The sequence below is a fragment of the Cygnus olor genome, chromosome 1 (genome assembly GCF_009769625.2).
Source record: "Cygnus olor isolate bCygOlo1 chromosome 1, bCygOlo1.pri.v2, whole genome shotgun sequence".
In the NCBI taxonomy this organism is placed as follows: domain Eukaryota; kingdom Metazoa; phylum Chordata; class Aves; order Anseriformes; family Anatidae; genus Cygnus; species Cygnus olor.
This window is the reverse complement of record NC_049169.1, coordinates 59,154,383-59,174,480: the sequence shown is the minus strand read 5'-3', so window position 1 is coordinate 59,174,480 and position 20,098 is coordinate 59,154,383. Positions and strand designations below refer to the sequence as shown.

The 20,098-nt window shown below is 39.6% G+C and overlaps 1 long non-coding RNA gene across 1 annotated transcript in view; it reads right to left on the bottom strand.

Annotated features, from left to right (window-relative positions):
• LOC121078131 overlaps window positions 1-15,836 on the bottom strand; it is a 71,356-nt gene extending 55,520 nt beyond the window's left edge. Inside the window, exon 1 of the long non-coding RNA XR_005824466.1 lies at window positions 15,809-15,836. This is a non-coding gene — a long non-coding RNA (uncharacterized LOC121078131). The remainder of the gene's footprint in view (window positions 1-15,808) is intronic.
• Window positions 15,837-20,098: the final 4,262 nt, after the last annotated feature.

Here is a 20,098-nt window from a genome sequence, read left to right as displayed (position 1 = left end):
TGTTTTGCTCATCCCCTCGGAGGTAAAGTGCACAGCCAGGCAAGGCAGGCAGGGCCACTGGGGCCACGCTGTCCCTCATTGCCCTGGTAGCCACCTCCTGGCAGTGGCACCATCTAGCATGTACTGGAGACCAGGGGGCATCCCAAGCATACCCGGAGGCTAGACCGCTCCATGGAGCTGGCTGGCTCCTCTCTGATCCATCTGGGATTTCCCATCCTCTGGCAAGCTTCTCCATTCAAACTCTCTTCCTGTAGAAGAACCACTGGGTGGGGAACCAGCTTGTCCCAGCATGTGTTTCTGTATCACCTAAGCTACTGCCTGTAAATGAAGCAGTTTGGGTGGCGTCCTGCTGGGGGAGGACCAAGGCAGACATCACCCATGATTTTGCTGTGGGCAGCTGGCAGTGGCTGGGGGGAAGGGGTGGCAGCCATGGGTGAGCAGCAGCATGGTCGCCTCACCAAGCACCATCAGCCAGGTAAGAAAGCCTCACCTTGGGCATCTCCAGCAGGCTCATCACCAGGTGACCTCCAGCCCTGACCAATGCTGAACACTTTGGCATGCAGCTGAGTCATTTGGATCATACAAGTGGTTCCAGCACACTCAGAGAAATCATTTGCATGAGCCAAGTGACTCAGTGTTTGCAGGAATAGCCTTCAGAGAGGTCAGTGCAAAACAACAAGCTTTTGGAGAATAGTTGCAGGGTTTTGAATTGCCCTGGACAGGCTTTTTATCAGTCATTTCTTTGGACTTCAAAAATCATACTTTGTTTTTCAGGACCAGGCTGTATTTTTCATTATCCTGACACCCAGCAGCATTTTATGGGTAATACAGCCCATCTGAGGATATCAGTTTCTTGCTATCTAAAATTGTAACATAACTCATTAACTTCACTGTCTTCATATGTTATACTACTATAAAAAAGGTCACCCTTATTAATTGAAAAATAGTTGCTCAAAAAATTGACTAAACATCTTTTTTCTTTCTCTTGCAAACACTCACGAGTATATAGTGGCTCATTGTTTTCCCTCCTTGAATAGATGTCTTTAAAAAGCGCAAATAAAGAGAATTAAATGCTGTGTCAAACTACTGGTACCGCATGTTTAAACACCTGCTTCCCTTCATCAGTCCTTCATAACATTGTTAAACGATAATTATACATGCTGATGAGTAACGAATCAAAATACTGTAATCTATCTTGAAAGGGGTTTTGCTAATATTACACATAAGGCATTAATGGGATATTTAGACTGTTCTTGTGAGAGAAAACATACCTTTGTATACAGAGAAAGAGAAACACCAGGAGAACTTACTGCATTTTTCTCTTTTACAGCTGGCTTCAAACAAAACATGGTTTACTACTCCTTATACATTTTATATACCGAAAGGGGGACTTGGGGCTTTTTGCATATTTTGGTCTGAATATTACAGTTAGTTTCACAATTTTTGTCACAGTGACTGTGGTGTAATGAGAGCTGCCTCCCCCATGTCCTCGCCTCCTGGCACTGCCCTCGCTCCCATGTGTGGTCCTGCACCATCAGCTCCTCAAGGCAGCAGCCATGCCCCAGTGCTGTCCAAACAGGTCTTAAGCTGGCTGGGAGAGGAATGTTCCTGCACTTCCACCCATCCATTTAGCTCATAGCAGTGACTTCTCTTACAAAGGAAGTCCACAGAAAGAGAAACTGGAACACTTTGTATCAGAGGAGTTAATGTTGCAGGACTTGTTAGAACCCAAGGTAATTTTGGTGCTTGCAGCACCTCTTCCTAATGCACTTCAAAAGTCACTGTTGAAGTAGCATGCACATTTGTGTAGCATGCAGCAGAACTTGTGAACTGTCTGTTTCTTACAGACAGTCTCTTATGGGGATTCTCTCATGTCTAATAACAAGTTGAGCTCTCAGTGTAACTCTTCCTCAGTGGGTAAATAAACAGGATTTTTCCCCTTTAACCAGCCATTGATTTTCCAGACACTAGTCAAAGCTTAACATTTTGCTACCTTAACTTCTTTACATTTTTATATATATCAATGAGCAAGCTCAGAAGTTGGGACACCCACAGTGCATCATGACAGTACAAGAGCAAGTCCACCTCTGCCCTCAGCAAGATCCTGAACCACACTACACGTCTACCAAATACTGGGGAGGGGGGAACAAACAAACAAACCAACAAATAAAACTAAAATACAGAACTTTGATGGATGTAACTAATCATATCAATGGACTCTTCAGCGCATTCTAATTTTCTCACGACTCTATTAACTTTTTATAAACCCTTTCAGTGTTTCAAATTACTTTTCTCCCTCTTAATTAAGTATCTCATAGTCTTACTGATCCTTCTTTGCTAGGTTTCCTCTTCATTCCACAGGTAGCAAACACCTTTTCTATCCAACTGTCTAATTGATTGATATAATAAAGTCAACTCAAAATAGATGGTTTGTACTGGCTTGACTTTTGACTTTCTTGAAAGATATAGCATTCCTTCCCCCAAAATACCTGGGTTTGTACTTTAGTCCTTAACAGTGTTAAAACTAGCACTGTTTTTCAAGTTACAAATACAAACTTCAGAACTCTGTGCTAAAAATGTGTGAGCCACTAGCAGGCAAGAACCTTGCAAAACTGTCTGCCTTTCAGATCGGGTATGAAATAAATAATGACCTCCAGAGCACCAGCCATGAACACAGTACCTCAGAGTACCCGCCTTTTAGGTGAATTTAAGTTTCTTACACCCAGAGGGAAGATTACACAGTTCTGCTGCTGCATATCTTGTTCCCTGCTGTCTATCCTCCTCACACCATATAATAAGTAATAGCCTCATACAAATCCTAAACTGCAATTTCATATCATTTTATGTTTAGAGGTGTGATTTTCTCTTGAAGAAAAGCTTTCCACAGAGAGCAAACAAACCATCTGTGATCTCATCGCTCAACTGGCATTCCAGCAATTTGCCATTGTCTTAATCAATACTTCTTAATCTGATATAACTACTTCACTATCTAGAAAGCAACCTTATCTCATGTTTTTTTGCACATTCACACAAATTTAAGACACTGCACATAGTGAGCCAACGCACTTACACATCATTAATAATGTTGGCTTCAGCAATCACACAGTCCTGGCGAGATTTTCAAAACTTTCCCTTAATTTCAAAGGAAGAGGTGTTAAACCAAAACTAAAAAATTTCTTTAAATTCCACCCTGCTGTGCTTGACTAAGACCCTGGGGAGCAATTTAAAAACCTGAGCCCAAAGGAACTTAGGCAGGCAACACAACAGGTTTAATCATGCTTGTCATTTACAGAAGTGTAAATCTAGATCAATTCTTGAGATGTTAGCAGAATTGTGTCAGATTCAGCTGAATCTTGGTTACATTCGCCTTGGAAAGTGAACTTCAAGACCACCAAACAATCTTAGGGTAGGGACAATCAGGTTGTATTCATATTCTTTCTAGTTGTGAGCAAAACCATATGGTACAAGCAGAAGTAAAGGTTGGCCTCACATACAAAAAACATCCAAAATCCAAAGTCATGGAAACTGTTCTCAGCTATATCAACTGAGCAATTTATTCAAAAGGCTAATTACAGTTTAAGCATTGATACTTTAAATATTGTTAGTAAAGAATCACCATTGCTCCTTCTTTTCCCATTATTTTTGATTCTGTATTTACAGCAGTTTAATATCCTTTAAAAAAAATAATTGTGATTTCTGGGTTATTTGATGTTAAAGTGCATCCATATCTGCAACAGAGTTAAAAGTCTTATAAAATAATACCATAACTATGTCTGTTGTATTATTAAATAATTTCTCCCAAAGCTTTCGAGAGTGAAAGATAACTTGTAAAACTGCTCAAGAAGCAAAATAGCATAGATCTCCAACAGACTTTCTTCCTTCCAACCTGAAGTAATATCCCTTATTCAAGTAATAAATTAATTGAGGCAGAGACCAGAGGGTTTTTGGTTTACGTATATCAGCCTTTTCCTAAGGCTTCCCCATGACACTGACAATCTCTCACAACAAAACAGAGACATCACAGAACAGCAGCATGTCTTAGTTCTGTTCCTACAAGATATACTAGACTGGTAACTACTGAAGAATATCCGATCATCCCAGTATAACATTTCTATAAATCTTGATGGAATACCACGCCGCTTTCTACATGCAAATGACTTAGAGAAAAAAGAAAGTTGTGATGTTGTTCGCTTATGCACTTATTCATTGCTGAATTCCAGTCTTTCTTTCACCAGCAGAAATTCCTGTGGCCTAATCAAGTTGGCAGAGTAGTGTAGGACTAATAGCAGCAAGAAACAGGACATAAATTCTCACCTCTGCTACGTGCAGTTATCAGAAAAACGCTATTGAAAGAGAAAAAAAAAAAAGTGCTAACAGCCTTCATATTTAGCATTTATGCAATACAAACTCAGTGTAAATTACTAAATTAGAGGAGCAATGCTTGACCCCCATGTAAATGCGTAACAGTACAAGTAATGTAGCAAAAGATTGGTCTACACTGCACAACTTTGCCTGCCTAGTAACAGTGGCTGAGTCTCAGAAATAAATCACATTCTCTCAAATATTTCCTATATGCTGGCCTACAGCAGCTATATAGTACTTTGATAAAGCTGTCCTGAAATTAGTGTTAAAATCTGCAAGCAACCCCCCTCTTTTCACTTGCAGACCTTGTGTCTCCACTAGGGGGTATTACCAGTATATCTATGTTGCCATAGGCACACCAGCAATGCCTGCCTCCCCTCTTCCCCTTCCAGGGTCAGAATTTGTACCAAAATCAGCAAGTTTTGCCCATCAGGGCCCAGCAGACTCCCTGAGGTTCTGCTGTCAGTCTGAATGACATTTTCAGGATGCTGCGCTATGGAGAAATGCAGTGAGAGACTGCAAGCTCCAGCATGCCTTGGCCAGCAAGAAGTTATTCTGTTCTGGGTGTTGTAGGGGGCCAGTACTTGATTATCACGGTATCCCTGAAGACCTCTGCACACATGCTGACTCCAGCAGTGTTTTGCACATCTCAAGGCCGTAAGACTGTGGACTTTACTTTTTTATGCCCCAACAGCTGGAAGATAAGAAGAAAATGCTGTGTCTTGCTTTAAGAGCAATTTATAGTAGAGGAAAACGCAACGTGAACAAGCTGCCACAAACACTTGGATTATTTGTTTTGCAGAGGAAAGAAAGTTGTAGTGACAGAAAGGCAGGTGGGGAATCTTCCCTCTGCTGGCCAAATAGAAGCGTGAGCTTACAGGGAAAGGTGATTTGGATTAATGTTGGCAGTTGTTCATTAGATAATTCCGTAGGCTGAACTTTTTGAGTCTATGCCCTTTCTTTTCCCACCCAGACAGACTGCCTTCTTTGTGACTCTAGTCTTTATAAATGTGTGGCTTCAGGGTCAAGAAGAACCAAGATCTACCACATGCAACACTGCAAAGAAAACAAGTGACAATTTGCACCCCAAAAACTTTGCAGCATAGAGAATACAGACACGGAGAAAGGTCTGTGGCTAAGCAGAAGAAACACCAAGCCAAGAGACAAGGCATTACATTAGCACCAGTACAAATAAGGTTAACAGCAACATTTGCAAAAAATAGTGGAATAGTATCTTGTGTGATGTTTCATCAGCTGCTCCAGCAGCTTTATTCACTGACACCTCTGCCCTGAAAATTTCATGGCTGAAGAGATGCAGAAGGTGATTACAATTTGGGACTGTCATAAACAAAGAGAAAAAAGATAGGGTAACTGGCAATAGGGGCTATAGCCCTAATCCTGCCTCTTCCTTCTACAGTGCTGGGACACCTCATTGAACTGCTCTCAGTGGCCAACTTGAGATTTTTGGGTTACACACAGTCTTAAAAAAGGTTAGATGCTTTCACTGGGTGAGCTGCATGTTACATCTGAACAAAAGAAAGGAGAAAGATACTGGGTCCTGTTTTTCAGCTCACACAGACTTGAATTAAAAAAATGCAGCCAACAAATTGGCCTTTATTATTAGCAATGTCATTAATTATACCATTATTCACAGCTAGTAGATAATAAGTATTAATTAGCAATAGCAAACCAACCTTGTCTTGGCACCAATAATAAATACTGTTTCTAAGTATAACATCCCTAAATATCTCCAGCCACATCAAGGTCACACTACTCATCCTCAGGGTAAAATGGTGCTCTTAAATTTAGAAACATAAACTAGATTCATTTATATTAGAGCAAATACGCTTACCTTATGAGTAAAAAAAAAAAATAAAAAAATAATAATGTAACAGTAAACTTGATATACCTCACTTTCATTCGCCTTAATGCTCCTTATTTGTATCTGCACAGGTATAGCTGACATGGACACAGAAGAGAAACATGCAGGTAACAGATCCTTCAGTGGAGGTAGAGTTCAGACCAGCAGGAGACATCGTACCAAACATCTCTTTCTTCAGGCCCTCACAGAATTTCACACATTTCCCATCTTTCACTCTGGGCCCCAAGGGAACGGGCCGCTCTGGGGGGACACATTCAGACACAGATATTTTATCACCACCCAGCAATGTCCATCTGATGCCAGCTGCCCACTGACACTTTGTCACCACGACAGCCCCCCACTCTGGCACACCAGTAGTGCCTGCAGCAAAAGCTGGTACCTACTGCTGTGGTCAGAGCAGGTAGCTGGCCTTCACACGTGACAACCTTATGTGTTCAGCATAAACCTACTGTTTATACTGACAGTAATGGAAAATATTAGAGAGTATATTTCCCTATTCAGAATAGTCTGGTAAATTCAAGCAAGTGCCACTGCTGACCAAGTCAGAGAGAAAATATTTCTCATACTAAATCTAACACATCAGCACTGTCAGTTCTCACATGATATTTTACATGGGATGAGTCTGTATATATGTAAGGTACTGCAAATCATCTCCGATAGGCAGACCTAGGTCAGCTAAACCCTTTTCATGCTAGAATAGCACAGGGAAAAAAATGTGGACAGCATGTGGGGCCTGAGTTTGAAGAGTGTAGTGGTCACCACTGAAGGCTTACTCCCCTAACTATTCATCGTAAATAGGAAGGAAATTAGGACAATTAGAACAGTTAAAATGTAAATGACAGAAATAGCTGAAAACCTTTTTCTTCCAGTTCCTTCTTGTTTAAACAAAGCCCTAACAAGCTACAATCAGAGAGGTCTGCAATGGATCCATGGCAACGAAAAGCCCTGGCCTATGGCTACCATCTTTCCCAACACACTGACATTAATTTACCAGATATACATGTACACATTTCAGGAAAAATCACCAGGCTCAAGCTTCATTCACTGAAAAAGGGGATCATTAGCAAATGAAAGAAAAAATATAACAGGTCAGCAATTTCCTTGATGAACTCATCTATTTATTTTTATTTGAAAGAGAAAGATGAAATTATTCTTGTAATTTTTGTGCTTTGTACCTCTAGTGAAGAGAAAATTGCACCTATAAAGCTGATTTTGATTCTTACGCAGCAGATGAATAATAAAATCAATGCTTTGACATCTATGTATTCCTAAAATATTCTTCATAGAGTCATCTGAATAGCACATTAAATGCAAAAGGTGATAGTGCTAGCAATAGTTCTAAAAATTACACCAAGCAAGGTTTTATTTGTTGTTGTTTTGTGATGTTTTATAATCCTTGTGTGTGGAAAAGGGGTTATTTAATCAGTCAAAAGATCAAGAGCCATCCAGCAGCAGAAGAATACTAGCTCCAAGCCTGATCAAAGCAGGAATTCCTAAAAACTACACAAGATATGAATAACCTATTAAAACAAAAATCCCTGGCAGTTATGATGGGGATTTTGGATATGCTGTATACTACTGATGTGGCCATAGTACTTATTAAGAGTTAAAAATCAGTTAACTTCGTGGGTGGAGAAAGGTCTATAATGTTTCCTGTTGGATGTTTTGCTATCAGCTTGTACGTCTGGCTCGCCTGGCAGAGATGAGCTGTGTTATTCCATAAGTTCCCTGTGCTACTTGCCAAGTTCTGTCAATCAGTCCAGAAACTTCTGTGTGCTCTGGTATCTCACCCTTACCTGACCCCACCAACCCTTCATCAACTGCTAGCAATGCTACTGAGTTACCTCATGCTGTTGTCTGTGGTCTACAGGTTACCTTTCTTTCTGTTGGGGGTCTTTCTCCTCCTTGCAGCAGAATGACAGGGTCAAAAATACAAGCCATCCCTATTCCTGTGCAGGACAGTCTCCAGTGAAGATAATTGGGCATAGTGAAATGCCAAATAACCTCCCGTGAATGGAGAACTGGTGCCAGTAGAGCAGAGCATGCAAAACAACGCTGAATGCAACATAGCAGTTATAAGACTGTGTTTACAGTGGAGCAGCAAACACCTTTATCTCATGAGGTTATTCCACTCACAAAGGCTGTGTAATAAGGGACAGCCTACAATGTATTTAAAAAGAGGCCTCTTATTTTTATTTCAGTTTTGCAGGCTGAGCACATCATTTTTAGATGAGATTTCAAAAAGAGATTTCAAAGAAATAACACATCCAAGGTGATGCTAAGGCAGTAAAATAGAAATTTGAGCTCAAGCTGAGTTTTGCCTCATACAGGTTTGCAGTGTGACCATGACCTGTCATAGTCAGATTTCCTCAGTTGGCTTCTCAGCTCTGTAAATGTCACGCTTGTCAACAGGTTCTAAAATTAAAAACTCAACTGATAATTTATTAGAAATTAAATCATTTAGGGCTGGGCACCTTTTAGAACCAGACTTCCTGAAGCATAATTTCCACTCCCCAAGTCCAATGGAAAGATAAAGCATGAGATTGCTCCATCATATATTGGCTGACTTTCTTGACCTGATCAAAATAATCATAAATAAGTAAAAACAGATATCTGGGACTTATCTTACAATTACTCTTACAGTAGGTTAAAGCACTACTTCACGTTAATTGGTCACATTTCCCTTTCCAGGCCACAACCATGAATCCATTGTATATGTAGCTTAAAGTCACCCAAAGAAGATTTACACAGAGAGACCATGATGTTCTGTGTTGCATCTAGCAACCATTTCAGCTGTCTTTGCCCAAAGAGCAACTTCAGCACATGCTTATGTTTTGGCATGTTTGTTAAAGTTCAGTTGTGCAAATTGCTGAGCAGGCAGAGAGGAAGCTGATGAAACCTGGGGTGTCAGTAGAAATGATTCAGAAAAATTGCACAGCGTATATTTGACTTTCTACTTATGAGCAATACCCTAGGGAATCATTCTGACCATAAGCACTCATAAGTGTTACTGCTAGACATTAAACAACATACATAAGATACATCTAGCGGTTGTGCTGACATAGGACCCTAATCCTGGCCACGGTTACTACCAAACTACCAACATTAACTGGGAGCAGATAATGGTCTCTTGATGCAGCAATGCCACTTAAATACTTTCAGTGAGTAATAAATATAATTTACTGTCTTTCATTGCACAAATTCTCTCATCTTATTTCATGTTGTAATTTGTTTGAAAGGAACGTTATGGAGTCAATTACATTTTAACTGTATTGTGTTTCTTTTTTTTTTTTAATTGTCTGCAATGTCTGACAAACAGCAGTCTGCACAGTCACTCTGGGGACTCTTTTTCACACTGTTTATAATTAGGGCAAATGTGTTCTTTCTAGGTTTAGTTACCAATAAGGAGTAATTTCTTTATAGCTGTAAAGAGCTATTGTGCTTGGGGTGTCCAGTAGTACCATGTTCATCACCATTATTGTTCAGTATGTTTGTAAAGTCCCTTAAAGGTCTAATAAGGCAAAATAGGAAGGCTGTTGATGGATATCAACACAATACAATACAAACAATACAACATATTTCGTTTCCTGAGCCCTCAGAAGAGCTATAGCTCCAGATCAAATGCTCCTAGGATCTCTAGGCCTTGATGTTACCATGGCAGGAGCGATAGCAAACAAAGACGAGCCAATGCTTTATAAAACAAAATGTGAAATATAGCCTAGTTATTATGGACATATAACTTCAAATAGCCGAAGCTTTTTGGCAGGCAAAGCCTTATAAAACAAGACAAGAATTATTCAGTGTTAGTTATCTCTAAAATATCTGTGAAAAGGCACTACATGTACATGCACACACACGTATTTATATTTGGAAAATCGCGTATAATCAGGATTACTGAGTTATTGTAAGTCAAAATACAACACTTTAAAACTATAGCCAACATCTAAGAATTTCTTCAACCACCAAAATGCAGCCACTTCTGGGGTGGGTGATACCAACCAGCCTAAGGAATTAATATCATGCACAACACTTGTAGAGACCAGGAGCTGAAAGGCACTCCTGGTGAAGGCAAAAGAATATTGTTAGCTAGAATGCAATTTGATCAAGGCAGAGTTTCATGTCTTCTCAATAAGTTCAACTGAAATTTAAACTACAGAAAAAGTCAGGACCCACTTTTCTCTCTGATTGAAATAAGGTGTTTCCCAAAGCTTATTTCCCGAAGGTCAGCCAATATTCAGTGCAGAACTGTATTTCAATGTCCAAAACTACCATAAAGCAGATCACTTCCTAGAAAATCTCCACACAACATCAGTATCAAAGCATTGGTTGCAGCTCTACTGATGCATTCTTCCAATGCTGCTTTAAAACCTCCTAGGGGCAGATCATCCTCATGGGGATTAGACAGTATACAGCAGCTGGGAATCTGTGGTCAAAAACATGTAAGACCTACTCATTCCCACTGATCTATATCTGCATGGATATACAGAAGTACATGCAATAGCATTATCTGGTCAAAACTTAGTTAGTATTAAATTTAGCACTGGTTTCCATTTGAGTGCTCACCTGTCTTAAACCATAGTGGCCCACAAAAGTAGGCGTCTGGATGGTTGGCTGACAGCACTTCACACTCCCATAAAGAGAAATAAGCTATTCAGTGGAATTACTGTATGTCTCAGAAGCATGTACCAGCTACATATACTAATCCTGCATATTCAAATCTCTTATGACTCTAAAAAGGGATCTAGGAATGCTCTTTGTCAGCCTGACTAGCCTCAAATGGTTTTAAGAACACGAGTAGTCTGCTAAGTAAATGAATCACAAACTAAGGATAAAGTAGTGGTTACAGGTTGTCTGTCTTTGTCAATGTCTTTAGCATTCCACCCAAAGAGAAACCACCTGCAATATGGTTCTAGGGTTTCGCAAAAGTTTGACCTCATCGCATTTCAGTTGGTCTAACATACAGGTATGATTTCTTTGTAGATTAAAGAAGTATTGTAATCAACATGGAAAAAAAAAACACCACACACACACTTGAAAGTAACAAGTAGCTCAGATATTCATTACTAGCCATTAACCTGATTTTCTAATGAATACGACATTAGGCATTCATTAACAATCATTTGTGTTTATGTGGAACAGTGGCTGTATAATGAAGGTTGATAAATGAATAGAAATGAAACGAGGGAATTTTGGACACTTGTAAAGCAATTAACTTGTTTGGCATTAATTACATATTGAAAAGCTAAATCAAGTACATTTGGAAAGCCACTAGGACAGAGACAGACCAAGGGTAGATATAAAGTCTAGATATAAAAGAAAAGCTTTATTTCTTTTAAATAAAGAAATATAGCCAGAAGTATGGTATTAATGACAAACAAAGTCCATTTCTAGCAAAAAGAGACCAGATTGCAGCCTGCACATTAATAAAGAAAAAAGTTAATGAAAACTGAAACAATGAAGCCAATAAAATAACCCCTCACAGTTGACAATGAAGTGCAAACAGGTGGTGTACTAGAGGGTTAATGTTTTTGTTTCTTAAAGAAAGAGCCATACAAGTGCCCACACACTTGAATGTATAATAATAAATGAAACCACCTAGCAAATTAGATGCTAGAAATGAGGGAATATGGAAGCTCATTTTACAGTTACCAGGATGCATTCCCTCTAATGAGTTGGTAACCTGATCTTTCCAGGCAGTTCTTACTGCACCATATCTGCTCTGTGTGGCCGCAGCCCTGAAAACAGATGCTTCCTGTACCCTTCGCCTGCTCGGAGATGCATTAACTGGCAACGCAGTCTCAGCAAACATCATCCCCATGCCTCTTTTGCGAGATTGAGACATACACTATTAAACAGCAGGGGCAAAAAGAGGACAGAGAAAATGGAATAGTAAATAATGGGAAAATTTTGCTTTGCTGTGATTTGCTAAAGGGGGAGGAGGGAAGGGATCCTCTCTCGGCAAAGGAGGAAGGGTCTCCTGTGGTATATTTTATATACCTCACCTTGTCCCACTGCTCTTGATGAAGCAGGACCATTCACTTCCCCTGGCAACACCCAGGACAACCTCCAAGTGCAGGAGCTGCTCCCCTGCTCTCACCTGCCCAAAGGGGGCTGCTGTCCCAGTCAGAAATGTCTGCCAGCACAGCAGACCTCAGTGGCCAGACACACTGAATGTTTTGACCTGGGAAACAAAGTGAGACACTGCAAACTGAGAGCCCCTTGTGCTATGGCAGCAGGTGGCAGCTGATGAGAGCTGTCCCTCTGTTGAGACATCCCTCCCCTGGCAACAAGCCGGACCTTCCCTGCCCAAACCAGCGACTTGGGTGCTGCCAGCACCCAGCTCTTGCCAGTGAGAAAAAGAAACAGCTTCCCTCTTCCTGTTGCTTGTGCAGGAAAGCTCAAATTTTAGTTTTGTCTCCATCAAAGACTCATACAGATGCTCACGCATCCTGAGCTAGACTGAGACACGTGTCAGCAATACCTTCTGTTTCAAAGAGGCCCAGCAAACACCATGTACAGAACCCAGCTCCATTTCCAGGAATCGTTAACGGTCCTTCCCTCCAGTCAAATGTTCTGCCACTGATTCCACTTATGAAATGCCAATATAATCAAACTAAGAAAAGCATACAGAAGATTACTTATATCCATATATTTCTGCAATTGAAAGAGCTTTACTTGTGACAGCACACACTTCACCTGACATGTGCAATCTATATTCAAGCAGTATTCTGGATTTGTATCCTATACCACAAAAAACTGCTTATTCTCTCGTGTGTTGCAAGCACATTTCCATGACAGAAGAATTAAAATCTCATCTTGTTGCAATTCATCTTGATTGGCCTCACAGCCAAGATTTGGTGGATGCATGTTCCATACTGCATGGATCATATCAAAGACACGGACTACCACAGACACAACACCAACTCTTTAGGAGGAATCCGATATTATTTAGCTTGGACCAAACTACACATGGCCCTAAGTAGGAGTAAATTCATTTGATATTTATACAAAGTGTTTTGAACTTGCTTTTTCTCCACTGCTGTGGTTCTTCGATGCTAGCTGAGAAGCCTGGTGCACCTTCAGAAAGGACCAGCAACACTATAGGAAACCACAAATCCTTAGCTAACATATGCTAACTTTTCTCCTAGGAACAAAAGCAGCATCTCTGTTGTCCCCTCAGCAGAAAACACCAATCAAAGAAGACTCTTTTCAAGAACAAATGTTAGCCAGGAACTTCAGTTGTGTTTAATTAAGTTCTTCCGAAAGAAACTGCATGCTGTGGCACTGAAAAGGTTATCAGAGGTCAGCTGCCTGCCATGACTTTGTGACCCCCAAAAAACAAAATAAAAGATAGTGGTATCCCTGCTGGTAAGATTGGCTTCCGCATTTGTTTCCCTCCCTTTCTGCTTTAATTTAATAGCAATCAGCACAATATGGCTGCTTTTCTTCGAACAATAGGATGGGCAGAAGTTAGATTTACAGCACTGCAAGGGGGAAAGCAGGAAAGAAGGGAAGCACACTATGGCTCTTGATCTACAATAGGAACATCACTTTGATACCCATAAATAACTTGGAAATCTACTTAAGATTCATTGCTGTCAAGAGCAGACAGATGTGCACCTTTTTAAAATTTAGTAATACCTTATGGAGCCTCTTGAACACACGACTGTTAAATCAAACAACTACCTTTAAAAATGGAGGATAAATCAGTGTATAGATCCATGCTGAACATATAATGTATTCTCAATATTTCTCCAATCTATTACAGAAGAGTTATCCTCACAGATACATGAATCCACGTTTAATCCACCAGTACAGCAAGAAATACCAAGTAGGTTGAGAGAACCCTAGCAGATTCCTCCTCAAGTTTCTTCAGTCACAGCAAATATGAGGCTACAGTCCCTGAGATTACCAAAATGAACAAGAAGAGATAGACTTCGACCTGAGGTGTCCAAAGGAAAAGTCTGTGCAATTCCAAAGATTTCAGAATATTTATTATAACACTACCACACTATTAATATATTTAAAGCACATCAATATTAATGAGATTGCATCCCAAATTTAGTTTCTCCTTTTAGGGATGATAAGCTAAAATTGAGTTGTTTAACCTCCAGATTCTGCTTAATCATTTTTGATTGCAAGAACTTTAGACATTAGGAGCTAATGTTTCTGTTATTGTGTGAGAAGACGCAAGATGAATGGTGGTTTTTTGTTTGTTTGTTTGTTTGTTTATGTTTTTTAATTCTTTCCAACCTTTTTCACCTATGGTCCTTCATGACTTTGAGAATTTCTCTGTCTCATTCCTGCATAGAAAACTGCCTTCTGTGAAAAATTTCCATCATAGGAAACTTATTAGCAGCTTCCTTCAGTTCCAGCACAGGATGGCATCCGTGACCTGGCTGATAAATACCCCCATCGCATAAAATCCTGGCCCCATCCAAGCCCGTGGCAAAACTCTCATTGACATCAGTGGGGAGAGGGCAGCCCCCAGCTTTTTGCTCATAATCAAGCTCATCATCTCTTGTTCTCCAGACCCACCAGTCTGCTTTCTACAGTGTGAAATACTCAACTCTGCTCCCAAAGCGAGAGCAAAGGCCAGGAGGCTTGGAGCAGTCTGTGAAAGGGCAGCCTCAGCACAGAGATGGAGCCTGAGGCCACTGTCACCATAAGCACCTTCCTAGCTGCTAAATCCTGTTTGCTCTTAGCAGTTAAGCCATTCACCAAAAACTAAGAAAGATGATTCCACCCCCCTTTTAGATCACTTATTCATTTGAGTTTGAGGAGAAGTCAAACAATGGGAGGATAATTCGCTGTAATACTGCAAAATCTCACACTGAAATCAGTATGATTTTAGCTACATTAGGAATACAATGTACTCATAATGTGAATATTGGCTTCATTTCTAACCTCATTAAATATAGAAAATACCTTTTATATTTTCTGAATGTCTCTAGTATTGAATCTTGGGTCATTATCATGCTAAACAGCACAGACCAGAAAGTCAGATATATTATGGCAGGATCTTGTGCTTTTTTTCTCAGTAATCCCTTTAGTCACAAAGTATTGGAACTTTTGTTTGCCAGGTGAATTACTCTCTAAAAAATGCAGTTGCTCTTCCAAGAGGGTATATCTCTATAACATACTGATTTGCAAAAAATAAAATAAAAAAAAAACTCTTATCAATAACTGTATCAATTCCAGCAGCAAGCCCAGCTTCACAGTTCAGAAGTACACATTGTAAAGTGATTTACAATTAGAAAATCAGTTTCAAGATTAACGTCGTCAGAGATAAAAAGACAACAAACTGCTGTTAGTTTTCTGTAGCAGCAATCAATCCTGTTCTTCTCTGTGCTTGAATTTTCTCTTGTGCTGAAACACTATAGTCGTGAAGCTTTAATCAATACACAGAGCAATTACTTTCTAAAGTAAAACAATCTTAGGTCAAAGAAAGATAATGGAAATCATACAGGCAGTTATTCATGTCTAAATGCCAAGCTTCTGGTTTCACTTCCAGACAGATCCAAGTGACAAGGAGTACAATATTTGTTTTCCCTAGTAACTCACCGGGATACCACGGCATACACTTTAACTGAGTACAGTCTCTTGTGTTTGTCTTCAGCTTGTTCCACATAATTCAGTAAAATACACAGAGAAGTGTCACATCTGGATTTGTTACCTAGGCAGCAAATAAACTTAGTCTGAAACCTCACAGCAAAACACGCACTTCAAAATTTTAACTAGTGCGGCAAGTGCCTCATTTATCAAACCCACAAGGAGGAAAACAAAATACAAGTGAGCAACAGCATCTCAGTTAAACTGAAGTTGCATTGGGGATTTTCAACTTTAATTACTTTAATTTTCTAGCTCTTACTTTCATATCACAATTGAATATTGAACAGAGCACTGGTATCTATTATACACCAACATGGCAACAAAGTCCCAGCCCTATGCAGGGAACAAGCTAAAACCATTTTCATGACAATGACTACATTACATTAATGGCATAAAATGCAAATGGGAGCAGTTGTGGTTCTACCTACTGTATCAGGTCTTTTTAATAAAAATATACATTTTGGGAAAAAAAAAAAAAAAGCACAGATAATCTAAGTCAGGAAAAAGATGCTTAAGAGAAAGACTAAACAGTCCTCTATGACTCTGTACTGTTCAGTGTAGAAGTTAAGAAAATGCATTTCATGTTTTCATGATGCTGGATTCAAGGTTATTTTAAAGATGCTTACAACATCTTGGGATTTACAAGACTGAGTCTGTAAGTAAGATCTTCAAGCTCACACTCACCTTGTTTAAAGTGGAGTTCTTTAGCACGAATGGCTTCAAAATATTTTTCCAAAAAGAATGACCAAAGCACCATACTAAGCAGTTGGTCAGTATAAGAATTTTCTTGTTCCTCTGAAAATAATACATCATTCTTCTTCCCTGCAACAGAAGGTCATTTATACCTTGCAGAGCAGATGACTTGGTCCGCTTTGCTTAAGAAAGCAAAATAGGTGTCTTTGCTGGTACTTCGGAAGTGTATCTTAATCTTCTGAGCCATGGTTTGAGACATAATGTTCAAAAGATTCAGAGAGGCAGAGTGCAGTGGCAAAAATAAATAAATGCCAGACTGAATATTACCCACACAGTGCCAATGGTAGCCAAGTGATTTTTCTCAGGTATTTTTAACAAGGGTGTGAGCTCATCCTGTAAATAATAAACTGAATGAGGACCGTATAATATTGAGGCCTGACGAAAGCCAATAAATGTGATTATAGGCATAAGGGTCGGTTGTTTAAAGGATAGACAACAATAAGGAGAAAGTAACATTTTGTAGAAGAACAAATCAAAATTGTTCAGTATGCAAAAGTTCAAAATACCATTACTGTTTGTGGTTAATGAAGAAAGAGGACCACTTAGGAAACAGACTATGCACTAGCATTAGTCAGAAGTGCTGGCAGTAAATCATAATTTCTTACCACTCTCAGGCCTCCATGCTGTCTTTCCAAGAAGAGTTAAGCAACCAGATCTCATTGCTGAGATTATCTAGGATGAACTCAGTCATCCCTGGAGCAGAATTCAAGAGGGTATGAGAGAAAAGGGAGGGTTATGTCTTATTAACAAAGCAGCTTACATCATCTCAGGCCATTTTGCCAAGTGGTAAATTCAACTGTGCAAGGAAGTGATGCAATTACAGACCCATCAGCTTTGGCTCTGAACCTGCAAAGGATATGTGCGCCTCCATCTCTAAGAAGAGCAGTGCCACTGCCCAGCCAACCAAGCCCAGATTAAGCCCATGGGTAAAACCTGGGTATATGTGGAACTCCAACTTTTTACAGAAGAATATTGATGTGGGCACCATCTGTATTGATATATTGGGATATCCTCAGAGGCCGGGAGGAAACACAGTAGGAGTTTTCCTTCCTTTCACAACCCAGAAGCACTTTTCCTTTATTGTTTTTACCCCACAGTCTTCCCAGCAGACACTGAGCCAAATCCAGGGCCCTCCATAAGTGTGTGGGTGAGACAGACCAGTACCAAAGAGGTCTCAAAATGCAAACTGGTCTCAGTGGAAGGAGGAGGCAGAACAGGTGTCTCCCTTTGAAGATCTGGCAGGCTTGCAATGCAAGCCCTTCCTCAGCAGAACACTTCTCATCCACCAGCACAGGGTTAAAGAAGATGGACTACACTACCTACACTAGCATTTAAAATTTAAGTGCACTGATGCAATATATTTCAGAATAAAACCTTTCAAAATGTATCTAAATAGTATAAAAGTAAGTAAAGATTGTTTCAATATGTTATGAAAAAGATGAAGGACAGATCCCACAAAATATTTATTTCTTGCAATTACAATATAATGATACTTCGTGTTCACTACCTAATAAAAAAATGTACAATTTGTTAAATGTCAAGCCTTGGAACACATATTTTGAACTCCTGAGATGTAAGACAATTTTTACTTGCGAAAAAAAGACAACTACGACAGGATTTTTATTGATGTAAATCAGCACATCTCTACTCATCTCATCATGGCTGTGCTTCTAAGATAATCTCATAGAAAACTTAATATTAATAAAAGTGAATCTTGGGGAAAGAGCTACCCCAGGACTGTTTCAACCATGCCATAAAATTTCCTAGCTGTGGCCTACACAGTGGGCTTCAAATCCCTCCTCCACCAAAGAGGAACTTGAATTGCACTGCCCCAAATCCCCACATGAGAAAAAATCCCCACAAGAGAAAAAGATCTCTTCTCCATGAGGGGAGAAAGGTGAATTTTGCATGGCTTTTACTTACTTTTTACTTACTTTATTCAAAATGTGATCATGTTTGATTATGGTATTAAATAACATGAAATTTAAAGTATCTGCTAGTAAAATAACTCCTATAAATAGGATGCAACAACCTTATTTTCCAGCATATTCATCTTACAGTTTTCATTCAAACCAGGTGTTTCTTCTGTCAATGATTTTTAATCAGAAATAAGTAAAATTGTGGAATTGCTATTGTTACATGGAATAACAATTCCCTAAATTTTTTCAGGATGACTTACACAGAACAAAACAAAATACAGAGAACAGCTGAGCAAGATGGCATGGAAACTACAACTAGATACTTTCACCCAAGAAACTTCTCTACACTTGGATCTGTTAATCAGAGGCCATTGGAGTGTCTTCCAAAATGCCCTTCATTGGCCTAATTCCCAATGGATGAGTATAGGGTGCACTGTAAGATATGATCAGATGTTTTTAATATTGATGGAAAGATTTGCCATCACTGGCTGACCCTTTCTCCTGACCACAAGAGAAGTAAGAACGGAATCGATGAGTATATCAAGATAAAGCCATATACCTTCAACTCCACTTATTAGTTCATAAAAGAAATCCTTGTCTTTCTTTGTGAAAGTAAAATGGTTGTTTCATATGAAAATTGTAAATTATAGTTAGAAAGAGGATTTGATATCAGACCAATCCTTCCCATAAAACTGGATGGTTAATAGGAAGAAATGCTTCTCTTCTTCCTTCTTATCATCTCTTTTGCCACGATGGTTTGCACCAGATCAGTTTAACAAAAATTTTCCTGTTGAGGATTCTGATCTCCTCTTCCTGGCCATAAGCAGCAGCAAAAATCTTGAATTTTCTTTTACCAAAATATTATCTGTTTTTCTCTTTATTGTTGTTCAGCCTTTTGAATGACCAGGTCCTTCCCTGATATCCTGTAGCTGCTTTCCTCAGAGCAGTTGCCATGGTTGGGGCACCAGTAGCATAACAAGAGGACTCTCCCTAAAAGGTGGGCAAGAACAGCATGCCCAGTGTAGAGCCCTGAAATGCTGGGTGTGCGTTGCTCTGCCAGGCAGGAGTGCAATCCATCTGTGAGAACAAGGAACCTCACCACAGAAACACATGTTGCACTGAAGCCTAGAGCCACAAGGCTTAGTAAGTCCAAAGTGAAAATTCTGCTAAGAGACTCTAAGCCTGAAATAGGCTGTAAGACTAAAACTAAAATGTACCTGATAGTGAGAGCAATAGCTAAGTAGAAATCATATTCAAATTCTAATTCTGAAGCCAACTGAGAAGGATTCAACCTTGTATTACATATATTTCAATATGGGTATCCTACTTAGCGGCACACAATTTCTGAGCTTGTCCTCATTTTTTTTTCTTTTCTTTCAGGAAACTCTCAACATCATCCTGATAAGGGACTGAAAAAAAAAATTCCGAGCATCAGTCGTTCATTCCTCCTTTTAGTTTTTCTTTTCCAACTAGTTTTATATAGCAGCCATTCCTGGATAGTATTTGCACAGCTTTTATTCACTGCCTGAAAGTGGAGAGGATGCTTTGGGTTTCTGGTTTTGCTCATAAT